This window comes from Filicampus tigris, chromosome 9 (assembly GCF_054856515.1).
Source record: "Filicampus tigris isolate MCC_2025a chromosome 9, RoL_Ftig_1.0, whole genome shotgun sequence".
Taxonomy (NCBI): domain Eukaryota; kingdom Metazoa; phylum Chordata; class Actinopteri; order Syngnathiformes; family Syngnathidae; genus Filicampus; species Filicampus tigris.
Window position 1 is genome coordinate 1881937 of NC_141225.1, and position 14435 is coordinate 1896371.

Genomic DNA, 14435 nt, shown 5'->3' on the forward strand with positions numbered 1-14435 from the left:
GGGAATGGAAGATGATGGAATGTCCTTTGCAATTATCAAGTTCCTCACTCTCTCACACACACACACACACACAGACACACAGCAATTACAAAAACCCAGCAGATGGCCGGGAGACAAAGAGGGTGTGAAGATGAGGGGCCCCCCAGCTCAATCCTTTGCCCCTCACTTTTTCTTATGAGCCCCCAACAGCCAGCACAAATGCTCCCTGTCCAGCAGGCAATTTGTTGCGAGTGCACGCATGTTCTCTCTCTGTCTCTCTCTCTCTCTCTCTCTCTCTCTCTTCCCCCCATGTGCCTCATATTAAAGATTCATAGACAGCATCCGCTTCATTTCTTGTTCATGCAGATACAGAAATTTTAACCTTGATTTGTCATCCTTGTTAAATGACCTCCTTTTAATATGGAAGCATTAGCCGAAATGATTCCTGCTGTCCTTTTATCAGTTAAGAGTTCCCATTTGGGGGCCCCTGGCAGGTAATACTCCTTTTGACAGTGCAATTGAACTGGCTTACACTGAAGAGCTATTTGGTAAAGAGCCATTTAGTGTAAGTGCTCTCAAGGCCAGCCAATGATACTTGTAGAGACAATGTCACCCTCACTGACACCATCAGTTGATTATGTATTGAATTTGAACAGAAAGGAGGCTCCGGGGCAGAATTATGCAGTATTATTGGCAGGGTAAAGTCCAAGGCAAGTGCCCTGGGAAAAAAACAAATGGGCACATGACTGGTTGGTTGTGTGCAGATGTACAGCTGTGTCGTCGACATGGTGTGAAGTGAAAGGTCAGACAACGATGGAGAATAATTTGTCCAAGGGGCAACACTTACAATTTGAGCACCTCATTTCTCTTAATTGCAACTTGTCTAGCTCCTCGATGCTTCGATTGCGACCAGAAATTTGTTCTCTAGGCATTATATTAATGAGCATCTCAGTTGTCTTAAAACTGCATCGAGTGACAAGGAATGATACAGAGTATGTTCCTGGGAGGAGCTATGAATTGAACCACAGACGCTTCTTTTCCAGAAATGTTGAAACTCCTCGACAGTGATGTGTAAAACTGGCCATGAACTAGCTAGAATGTAAACGATAGGATGTAAAGTTAACTGTTTTTGTCATTTCTTGATTATTTAAGTTTAAATACATATTTTGCCAATTCTCTTTTATTTTGAGTTTGCATATAATTTCGAATTACTGAATGTATTTCCGAGTAACGGTGGCTCATGGTTACGACTACGCAGGGAATGTGTATAATAATTACTTAGGATGTAATTTTGCCACATCAAGAAAATAAAGTTTAAATGGTTTACAGTTTTTGAATTCCTACGTACTATACGAGTCATTTTCATATAATTTGATTAATAACATCTAGTCAACACTTAAAAAGTTAGTTTTCTAATCCAGCGTTTTTTTTTTATGTTGCCATCCATTTGTATAAGTCCTATTTTCAAAAAGTTGTTAATTTAACATTTTAGGCCAAAACAGTAAAGCCAATCAGGAGACCAATACACTAATTTCATAGCAGTCCAACACAAATGTAATGTTAACAAAATGCTTAAAGAGGAAGTCAACGCAAACATATCTTTTTCCAGGATATGTTCTATGCAGACCCGCTAGTTGAAATACAGCATTCTACTTAATATTCCATTTGTGGAATATAAATTAAGCAGCAAAATGCACTTTTAGCCATCTCAGGGGCCGGCTATTTTGTCACTTCTGTCAACTGAAGATGACATCGAAGTTGGTCAGGTCTCAGAAAACAACCAATCACGGCTCACCTGTTTTCTGAAGCTGAGCCATGATTGGTCGTTATCTGAGCCCTGAGCAATTTCGATGTCATCTTCAGTCGACAAAAGTGACAAAATGGCCGCCCCCAGAGCTAGCTCATTTGCATTGCCGAAAAACACATGAAAAACACATGAAGGACTACCAGACTATGAGAAATAAGATTATCTGGTCTGAGACCAAGATTGACCTTTTTGGTGTTAATTCTAAGCGGTATGTGTGGAGAAACCCAGGCACTGCTAATCACCTGCCCAATACAATCCCTACAATCAAACATGGTGGTGAGAGCAGTGTGTGTGTGTGGGGGGGGGGGAATCAGCTGCAGGGACAGGACGACGAGTTGCAATTGAAGGAAAGATGAATGCGGTCAAGTACAGAGATATTCTGGAGGAAAACCTCTTCCTCATTGTTCAGGACCTCAGACTGGGCCGAAGGTTCACCATCCAACCGGACAGAACTGGAGAGGATCAGCAAGGAAGAATGGCAGAGGATCCCCAAATCTAGGTGTGAAAAATTTGTTGCATCATTCCCAAGAAGACTCATGGCTGTACTAACTAATACTGAGCAGGGTCTGAATATTTATGATATTTCCGTTTTTCTTTTTAATAAATATGCAAAGATTTCCATTTCTGTTTTTTTCTGTCAAGAAGGGGTGCTGAGTGTACATTGAGAAATAAAATGAACTTTTTTGACTTGGGCAAATGGCGGCAATGACTGAAAAATGTCAAGGAGTCGGAATACTTACTGTTCCCACTGTCCTGTATTCATCAGAACTGTGAAGACATGCAATCGTTCACCTTGAACAAACACTTTCACAAATTCAGACATAGCTCAGAAATAACTTTGACACCTATTTTGCTTTTTATTTTGTATTGCGTGAATTCAAAATGGCTGTCTCATCCTGTCACTTCAGCCCCATTCCCAATGTGGTGTCTGCCGGCAGCAGATAGCCCCCAAGCACCACATGAGTAGCCCACGGGCCTATTCTAAAAATAGCTCACCAGTGATGGGACATTGTGATTTTGTAGGAATGTTGAAGAAGGTGTCATTTGAACATACAAACACTGACATAGATTTATAGAAACAAAGTGTTGCAGATTTCCTAATTATTGAGAATCATTTATAATTAGTGAGAAATCAACATGATGAGTGTCTTCACAAATGAATAGAATTAATAACATTTACAGGTAATTTGTGCAAATTTGTTTCAGAATTGTTTAAAACTGGTCACCCTTGCATTAAAAGAAGTCGCTCTGTTTCAAAGAGGTTGGTGACCCCTTCTGTAGCGTATTGTAACAACGTAATGAAGCTCCCTCCAGTGGTATTAACGGTAAAGACAGCTTTAGTCCCATAGAAGGACCATTTGTAAAAGAACAAAAAAGGGAACTCTTAAGACACCAAGATGCATGTGTTTTAGTTTTCATGGAAAAGGCATATTGAGCAATGGGGAAAACATCCTATAGCAGGGGTCACCAACCCTGGTCCTCGTGGGCACCTATACTGTACGTTTTCCATCTCTCCATGCTGCAACACAGCTGAATGAAATGATCAGATCATTAACAAGATCTTCAGAAGCCTGATAATCCTGATCATTTGAATCAGCAGTTGGTGGCCCCTGTCCTATCGTGTTCCCTCACTACTTCACGGTTCAGTTATTGTGGCTTCACTCTACTGCGGGTTTTCATTTGTGACCATAACTTCATCGATTGCAGTTTTGCCTTGCTATTTTATGGGTTTTCTTGCAATTTTCTTATCAATATAATTCAAAATAAGTTAACCCTAATATTGTGTTGGGGTCAAAATTGACCCGTTTTGAAGTTTAGGTAGGTAAAAGGTACCATTTGCTTTTTTGTACCGGAACGAGGCTTCATCTAGTCCTCAGACACAACTATTTTAACGCAACAAAATTAATTTTCACCATTTTAACAAATTCTACGTGTCTAAAAAAAAAAGTGACATTTGTGGTGTTATGGGTCAAATTTGACCCATCAGTGAATACTGGCTGTTTAAAAGCTCTGTGGATCAAATATGGCTCAACATGCTCCACAATAGACAGACGGAGACACGCACACACGCAAACATGCGCACACGCAGTCTCGTAAATTATTGCTACACGCGCACTCACACATACACAAAGGCTATCTTCACCCCATGTGAACTCAAGCTTTCTTGCAGCATATTGATACATTTTGAATGGAAATAAACATTGCCATATATAAGCAGGGTTTGGGTGAGATATTATCGGTTGCGTTCTGTCGGAGCTGTAGTCTACATGAGCAAGAGGTGTACAGTTTATGAGGGGCTGGATCATATCTTTGGTCTTGACAGTCAGTGATACTGAAGACAGAGAGGAAAGCCAACCTGATGAGCATGTGGATGAGGACGGGGTTCAGTATGACCCTGAACAAGACCATACATCTGATGAGGAGGACCCAGATTTCACAGATGCTGAAAGAGAGGTCTTCCAGTCAAGGAAATATGACATTTTGTGGTCATCAAGCCCTCTGGACACCCAATACAGGGCACCAGAAGAGAACAACCTCAAAATGACTCCAGGGCCTACTAGAAACGCTATGTCGCATGCCCAAGACATCAAGTCCATGTTTGCTGTTGGTTTCCACAACCTCTTCAGAAGATCCTGCTTGAGCAGACCAACATGGAAGGGGGAAGAGTGTTTGGTGATAGATGGATGGCATAGGAACTAGGCAGGGGATTCCAGGGGGAACAAGAGAAAGAGGTGACAGTCCTGCCCCTCCAAGAAGGACAGGCAAACCATTGTCACTTGTCACACATGCAAGAAATGCATTTTTGAGTGAAATGCAAGGAGCACACGTCTATAATCATCACATACTCTGATTCTTGCATGTAAGCAACAAACACACACACGTACGCACACACACGTTTTCAGTTTGTGGTTTAATCTATACGGGTCAGTTTTGACCCCCAACATCACAGATGTCACTATTGTTAATTTGTGAATTTAACCAGTTTTTGTAATTGAACACGAGTGGTACATTGTAAGACAACATTTCTGTGGAGATAAAAAATACAATTTCAAAACATTGTTTCCATGGATATGAATACATACTAAGTTGGCTATAAGTTGAAAAGCAATATTGAATGATAACTAGTGTTTTTATGAATTTTCATGAGTTAAATCATGGGTCAAATTTGACACGCAAACACTAAAGACGTGGGCAGCTTTATAACACATTACAAAGGTTAAGCAGGAAGTGATGGTAGTATAGAACTTAAAAAATGTGCATTAACGGTGCTTACAAACGGGACGGCACTTTTTTTCCTTTTTCTGACAATCAAGCAGCATAACCTCATCACTGTTAGTTTATTCCGTAAAACATTAAATTGTATAATAGTGACTCTCACCCCAACCTGTCATGGTTGCGGGATGGAGGACCCAAATGCAGGCAGGCAGGAGAAGCAGGGCATACTGAAGAAAATATTTATTAACAAAAATCCAAAACTCAAACTTTCAAAGAAACACTAGAGAACCAAAACGCAACACCAGGCGAAACAAAAAAACATGACAGCGACAATGATGCAACAAGGACTGATCAAAAACTAGGAACTTAAATACAAGCATACTGACAAGACAATGAGAAACACCTGGACGAGACACAAGGTAGGAGGGAGCTGACTGGCTAACACTAAGGGGTGGAATGCTGGCAGATGGACACAATCATTGACGAGACAGACAAATGCTGAGAAAACAAAACTAAAACTCAAACATGACACAAATTGGAAAAATCGCATTAACAGTGTTTACTAACGGCACGTTTTCCCCCTTTTATCACTGTTGGTTTTACCGTAAAACAGTGAGTTGTAAAACAGTGACTCCAAGTTGCAAAATATGCATTAACGGCGCTTACAACCGGCAAGCCCCCCCCCTTTTTGTGAGGATCAGGCAGCATAACCAGCAGGGGCGGAGCCAGAATGTGGCCAATGGGTGGGCCTGGGAAAATCAGGGTGGGCCTGAATATTTCTCTGACTGAGCACAATCCTCCTGTCCCAACACATCGTATATTCAAATAAAATGACACAGTGAATAATGAAGTTCAGATCTTCAGATATTCAATAAAATAAAAAAAAAACACAACAAAACACAAATTCAAAAATAATTTAATAATAATTTACTGAAAATATAAAAGTGTATATTTTTTCATGAGTCTCACTGGGTGGGCAGTCTGTCAATCTGGGTGGGCCTGTGCACACCCAGGCCCACCCGTGGCTCCGCCCCTGGTAACCAGTGTGACAGTAACCTGATAATGTTTTAAAAAAAAACTTTTATACAGTTACTCCATAGGCTGTTATGCACCTGCTCCTGAGATCAGTACGAGCATGGCCCTTATTTAAGTTAGTTTCCTCTGACTTGGTTGGTACTATGTCAAGTTACTTACTGTCAGAACCATTGTTTTATAACAGTAGATAAAAACAGCACTAAAACCACAGCATATAAAATTGTAATGTATTAATCAACCAACTGTCTGCTAGATGCATTTTTCATCGCTGCACCGTTTGTCATAAAATATTTCTAATATTAACCCTAGATTAAACTACTATTTCCTATGTACACATTATGCTGGAGCTGGAGCATTAATGTAATGACTGAATATGAAAGGTGAGATGAACACAATCATTTATTTAAGATAGTCTGTTGTTGCCTGTGATAATTTACTTTGTAGGTCCATCATTCGCCATGGTTAATGATTACAAAAACTGTATTCTATGTCTGTACTCAACTCTGTGCACTATTGACTATTCAAAAACATCCATCCATTCATCCATCATCTAAACCACTTATCCTCATAAGGGTCACAGGCGTGCTGGAGCCTATCCCAGCTCTCACATTCAAAAAGTTTGGTCAAGTCAAATTTATTTATATAACTTTTTAAAATTTCTATAAGATATATATAAGAATTTGGGGCATTCTAGTTAGGGGTGTCAAAATAGTGCATTAATTGATCAATTAATTACAGTCACAGTTAAAGCATTTTTTTTAATCGCATTAATCTTTAATTAATTAAATACATTTTTAATCTCTAACTTTATTGTTTCTGTATGACGATGAGATCCATTTTGATGCGTGGGGATTGTGCTTGAGTTGCTGTAGGTGTAAAAAACAATGGTCAATGTCACACCCTGAAATGGACACTGATTAGCTGTCATTGTGTTTAGCATAACATGATAGGCTCCTATTGTAGGTGGGAGTTCAGCAGCAGAGAGAAGACGTGAAAATGGAGGAGCATGTTAGAGTTGTTGGCCCGATTAATGGCAAATTTAAAAACGCGCCCTGACGGCACTATTGATAAACGCAGAGTGATATGCCTTCTTTGTAAGAAGGACTTTGCTTACCAGTTCAAGACTGCCACATAAATGTAGAGCAACCAGCCGCGACCAAGCCACAGCTAATGATAGAAGAATAGAGAAGGCATTTGACCGTGTCCCTCTGGGAATTCTGTGGGGAGTGCTTCGGAAGTATGGGGTACCTAGCCCCCTGATAAGGGCTGTTCGGTCCCTGTACCACCGATGTCAGAGCTTGGTCTGCGTTGCCGGCAGTAAGTCAGATTCGTTTCCAGTGTGGGTTGGACTCCAAGACTGCCCTTTGTCACTGAACCTGTTCATATCTTTTATGGACAGAATTTCTAGGGGTCCAGTTTGGTTTGGTGGCCTCAGTATTGCATCTCTGCTTTTTGCAGATGATGTGGTGCTGTTGGCTTCCTCAAGCCGCAACCTCCAATTCTCACTGGAGCGGTTCGCAGCAGAGTGTTAAGTGGTTGGGATGAAGATCAGCACCTCCAAGTCGGAAAAGGGTGCAGTGCCCTCCAGGTCGGGGATGAGATTCTGCCCCAAGTGGAGGAGTTCCAAGTATCTTGGGTTCTTGTTCGCTAGAAATCTAAACTTAGCACTGACATTCTAAAATCTGAACGGTTCCGTGAACCGGAATGATGGAACTGATTCCACTCGAATCCGGGGTTTCGGTGCCCAACCCTAAGGGGGACACAGCCGTGCCTGTCTCTGCCGAGCAATTCATCCTCATCGTCAATAATTTGAAGCAGATGTAACACCTCCTCTACTGTAAAGCTTTTTTTTTTTCAAGCTACATGTATAGATTATGGTGACCAGCAGTCTTTATCAATGCAGCCGCTGGTTGCTATCACGCGATCAAAAAAATTGACGGCGTCAAAAGGGGTTTGGATTAACTTCGGAAATAACGAGCTAAATTGACAGACCTTTATGTATATGTATATGTATATGTATATATATTGTAATGCCCCTCGAAGTGGTCAAAGATGCACACAGTCGCGGATGCAGTCTGATCGTCGTTTTTAATCACAGATCGTAACAGAGAACCGTACACATTCACACAAGAGCTGCTGGTGGCCACAACTCACGCCCATGCGCTCAATCATCCCCACGCTCTCTCCCTCAACTTCCCTCCTAAACTCCTTGTCCCCTCGCTATGACGTCACTCACTACCCATAGGCCCAGCCAGCACATGCACAAAACAAGGAACAGATATTACACTGCCCTCCCCTTTATGAAACCCTCGCCCCCGAGGGGGTCAACAACAAAAAATCCTCTAGGCGCTGCGGCGTACGCCTCTGTCTCTTGGGTCGGCCTGGACCCGTGCCATTTCTGTCTCCAACCGGAGGAACAGGGACAACATGAGTGGGATCTGGGGAACCTGAATCCACCACTCGTCCTGAAATGGCAGGTGAAACAGACCCGGCCTCAAATATCGGAACACCACTGCCCCGGTACGGAGCCAACCTGTCCCGATGTAGGGCAACCCTCCGGCCCCTGGGGGGAACTGCCACTCGATACACTACCTCCCCCACCCGCTCAAGGACCCTACACGGCCCGTCCCAATGACTGTCTAACTTAGGGCAGCGTCCCTTCTTTCTTTTTGGTGTATACACCCAAACCAGCTCGTCGACCTGGAAGTTCCGCCCCTTGCTGCGTACGTCGTAGTTCCGCTTCTGACGTGCACCAGCTTTCTCTAGCTAGTCCCGGGCGAAGACATGCGCTGCCTCCAAACGATCCTGCAGTCTCCGGGCATATTCCAACCCCGGCCGATCCACGGGGCTGCCTGGTGGTCTGCCAAACGCCATCTCCGCTGGTGTCCGGATCTCCCGGCCAAGCATCAGCAGAGCAGGAGTACAGCTTGTGGAACTTTGGACAGCCGAACGATACGCCATCAACACCATTGGAATATGCTGGTCCCAATCACGTTGGCGCTCGGAGGTGAGGATGGCAAGCTGCTGCTGCATGGTGCGGTTAAAACGTTCAACTAAACCATCACTCTGCGGATGCAAAGGGGTGGTTCGCGTCTTCTGCATGTTCAAGCGTTCACAAAGGGCAGCAAAAACCTTGGACTCAAAATTTCTTCCTTGATCACTGTGGAGTATATCTGCAGTCCCAAACCGGCAGAACATGCCCTCCAACAGTGCATCCGCCACCGTCTCTGCCTCCTGATCTGGCAGTGCGTATGCCTCGGGCCACTTTGTGAAATAGTCCATCGCACACAGCACGTAACGGTTCCCTCTGTCAGTCACGGGAAAAGGACCCATAATGTCCACAGCAACCCGCTCCATGGGCGCCCCAACTCTCTGTTGCTGAAGCGGTGCATGTGATTGGTCTTGAGGGCCCTTGTAGGCCGCGCACCCGTTACACCGCCGGCAAAAGTCCTCCACGTCCCGTCGATGCTGGCCCCAGTAAAACCCTTGTCGAAGCCGTCTGAGTGTCTTTGTGCTGCCAAAGTGTCCGGTACCCGTGCCCCCGTGGCATGCTCTCAGTACCGACTCTCTAAGAGCTCTGGGCACCACCACCTGCCACCTCTCCTCTCCGGTCGCTGGATCCTTCCACGCACGCTGCAGCACGCCATCCTTCATGCGTAAGAGAGCAAACTTGCTCCAAAGGCCCTTGGCGCCAACAGAGAGTCCCATCACTCCTTCCCAGGGTGGCCTCCTGCCACTCTGGACCCACTGTCGAACAGGGTTGAGATCACGATCCTCTTCCTGCTTGACAGCCCACTCTGCAATGTCCACAGCCTCCAGGATGCAGCACGATGGTCCAGCGGCAGTCGCCTCCCCACACAGCTCCAACTCCCTGGCATCCCGCCGGTCGCAGTAGCCGCAGCCGCCAACAGCACATGGACGCCGGGAAAGGGCATCAGCATTGACGTGCTGAGCTCCAGCCCGATGTACCACAGTAAAGTGGAACGCCTGCAGCTCCTCCAGCCACCGTGCCACTTGGCCTTCTGGTTCCCTGAACGACATCAACCACTGCAGCGCAGCATGATCCGTCCTGATGGTGAACGGAACGCCACATAGGTAGTACTTGAAATGACGCGCAGCCAAAACAACTGCCAGCAGTTCACGTCTGGTGACACAGTATCGTCGTTCACTCTTATTGAAGATGCGGCTGAAGTAGGCCACCACTCGTTCACCTTCCGGCCCCACCTGTGACAACACCGCCCCCATGCCGACATTGCTAGCGTCCGTATCCAGCACAAAAGACAAGGCTGGATCAGGTGGAGTGAGAACAGGAGCATTGATGAGGGCATTTTTCAGGCTGGAAAATGCCTCCTGACAGTCCAGCGTCCACAAAAAGGGTTGGTTGCCCTGAAGAAGCCGGAACAAGGGCGCCCCGATGCAAGAAAATCCTCTCACGAACCGTCTGTAATATGAGGAAAGCCCCAAAAAACTCTTAAGCTGCTTCTGATCTTTTGGGGCTGGCCAGTCTTTGATGGCGCTGACCTTCTCCTCCAGTGTGCTGATGCCGTCTCCATTCACTCGGTGACCCAGGAGCTCCACCTCTCGCCGCATAAAGTGGCACTTTTCAGGGTGCAGTTTCAGTCCAGCCGCAGCAATTCTACCCAGCACCAGCCTTAGAGACTCCAACGCAGTCTGGAAGGACTCACCGTGGACGAGGACATCGTCCAAATACACCAAGCATTCTTGCCGCGGAATGTTCGAGAGCACTGTGTCCATCAAGCGCTCGAACGTTCCTGGTGCATTGCAGAGTCCAAAACTCATTACTTTAAACTGCCAGTGTCCTCTGGGGGTGCAGAACGCTGTCTTAGGTCTGGACTCGGCGGTGAGGGGGACCTGCCAGTAGCCACTGCGCAGGTCGAGCGATGAGAACCACGCAGACCCAGAGACCAGATCCAACGTCTCATCTATCCGCGGGAGCGGGTAGCAGTCCTTTCTTGTCACTTTATTGAGCGGCCTGTAGTCCACACAGAACCGCGGTCTGGTACTTTTCTTTCTGGGAACCATGACCACGCCAGACGCCCACGGGCTGTCGGAAGGCTCTATAATTCCCGCCTCGAGCATAGCACGGACCTCCTGATCCGCAGCCTCCTGCTGGGCCAAAGGCAGGCGTCGGGGCCGCACCTTAACTGGTCGCGCGTCCCCGGTGTCGATGTGGTGCTCAACCAAGTGAGTGAGGCCCACCTCATTCTCACTGAGGGCAAAAATGCTCTCAAAGTCCCACAGCACCTGCCACAGCTGCTCCCGCTGCTCGACATCCAAGCCATCACAGTTCTTTTCCCAGATGAACCGTATCGCCTCTGCCCGGTTCTCTGCTAGGCGACCCGGGGTTACATTCCCTGGCATGGCTGGGCTGGCCGACACTGCCCCCCCCAAGGGTCGTCCGTCACGGGGCGAGCGAACTCTACCCGATCTACTGTCGGTCGCTGTGAGGTCGACTCCGGTAGCCCCAACTGGGAACAAGTCCAGGTGGGGTGAGCGAACTCTACCCGATCTACCGTCGACTGCCTAGGAGCTGGTGCTGCAGCTACCTTGGTCGGGCTGGGTAGCATCATCCCCACCTGCAGCTTGTCTGCTGCAGGGTCAGCAGTGTTGATGATTACCCCCGAAGTACCCCGTTGAGACGCCGGAACTAGCCCCACACGCTGACCATTCGGCAGGTTGAGCACCCCAGCTCCCAAATCCACCACAACTTTTGCAGCTTTCAAAAAGTCCCGACCCAGAATACATGGGTCACTCACGTCCGCCACCCAAGCTGAGTGAGTTGTCGACAAACCCCCCAAAACAAACACAAATGTCCCTCTGCCTCTCATGGGGGCCGTTTCACCGGTCACTGTCCTCAGTTTTGTAAAGGTCGATTCTAAGACGGTTCCCACTGGAACGACGTCAGGCCTCACAATCGTGGCTGAGGACCCAGTGTCCACCAGGGCTGTACAAGAAGTGTCCCCAATCTGCACGCGAACATGACTGGGGTCCCCCACGTCTGTCCATCCCACCGTTACAACGGTCTCATCCTGGACATGAGGGTCCCTGCTCATAGCGCCAGCACATGCAGGTTACACCTCCCGGTTAACGACTGGAGGGGTCCGCGTCATCCGGGCTACACGGACCCTTTTTCGTTTCCCTGCTGATTTAGCATCTTTGGGCAGCGCCGCAGAAGGTGACCTGGCTGTCCACACCCCCAGCAGACAACAGGGCGTGCACGCCGGCCACTTCCATCCTCATGCTGTGCTGAGCGAGTATTAATGGCACACACCAGCTCCTCCACCCATGCCGGTCTGCGCTCCTCCCCTTCCGGGAACGACGTTGCCGAAACGGGACAGTTTGGTGTCTGCAGCGCCCCCTTGGCTGCAATCTCCCTCTCCGTGGCGAGAGCAAGCGCGTCTCCCAGGGCTGCTGGGTGAGCAAGCTGGACATGCAGCCGCAGCTCATCTGGTCTGAGGGCTTGGATGAACTGATCACGTATCAGTTCATTTTGTATCTCATTTGGCATTCCAGCATACGCGCGCCGACCCAGGCTCTCGATCTCATGCGCGAGATAACGGAGCGGCTCCCCCGGATGTCGATCACGGTGCTTGAACTCACAGCGCAGGGAGTCTCTCAAATTAAACTCCCCAAAGCGCCTCTGCAAAGCACCTACCAGCGCGCTGTAATCGAGTCTCTCTTCGGGGCTCAGCAGCAGCAGACAGGATGTGGCATCCTCCGTCAGCGAAAGCGCCAACTGCACCGCTTTCGTCTTCTTCGGCCAATGCGCGGCATCAGCCACCAACTCGAACTGTGCTCTATAAGCCTCCCAACTTCCCTTTCCGGAGAATTTAAGTGCCTTCATAGCGGGCCACGCGAGGTCCAGAGCACCGCCATGCACGTTCACATTCTCGTCCACGGCGGCAGCTGTTGCTCCGTCATAGCGTAACCCCGTTTTTGCGGGCTCACGCTCATCTTGGCGCGGAACAGCAGCGTTATGCCGGCCGCACTCGGTGCAACTTGACTCAGGCATATCAATCACGCACGGCACGGCTTCTTCTTTCACCCTTCGTCGAATAAGGGGATCGCCGAACATCCTCAAAGCCGAGCGTGCGACGAGTGAATCCGAAACTTCTGACACCAAATGTAATGCCCCTCGAAGTGGTCAAAGATGCACACAGTCGCGGATGCAGTCTGATCGTCGTTTTTAATCACAGATCGTAACAGAGAACCGTACACATTCACACAAGAGCTGCTGGTGGCCACAACTCACGCCCATGCGCTCAATCATCCCCACGCTCTCTCCCTCAACTTCCCTCCTAAACTCCTTGTCCCCTCGCTATGACGTCACTCACTACCCATAGGCCCAGCCAGCACATGCACAAAACAAGGAACAGATATTACAATATATATATATATATATATATATATATATATATATATATATATATGTATATATATATGTATATATGTATGTATATATATATTAGGGCTGTTCGATTTTGCCTAATAAGAAAATCGCAATTATTTTCTCTCAAACCCGATTTTATGATTGCTTTGTAAAATAAAAAACTATGAAAAATGAATTATTTTGAATGTCTTTTATTTTAACTTTTAACTTTTTCTGTCTTTGAACTCAAAATGCCAGTCAATTTAAGTTCAATGAAGGGGATCGGCTGGCTAAAATGCAGGCTCCCACCGGCCCGACCACAGAGCAGAGAGAATGGTTCAGTTCTATTCCAGGCAATTTCCAAGTTTCAATCCTGGGCTCCTAGCTCACCATCGACTTGGCCAATTCCGTCAGTTGAGCATACGCTCCACTTCACTCCCCCACTCACTCGGCAGTCGGCTCAGATAGTCGACTCCTGCAGCAAACAATCCGACGCATGCGTCACTTTCTCATCGGCCAGCGGACAATCACTTCCGCATTTCAGCAATTGGATTGAACGCGCTACTCACGTGACTGCATGACAAACACGGAAGTAACCACCGGAAAACAGAGATCTTAATACGAAGAGAAGAGTAACAGAAAGTACAAATACGAAGAGAATGAACAAACAGAACACAATACAGAAAGTACAAATGGGCTACGCTTAGATAAACCAAAAATAACAAAATTGAACGTGCCGATTTGAACGTTTATATATATATATATATATATATATATATATATATATATATATATACATATATATATATATATATATATACATACATATACATTTACATATATATATATATATATACATACATATACATTTACATATATATATATATATATATATATATATATATATATATACATACATATACATTTACATATATATATATACATACATATGCATTTACATATATATAGTGAATAAAACTTGTGAAATGTTGATTGTGAAATAATATA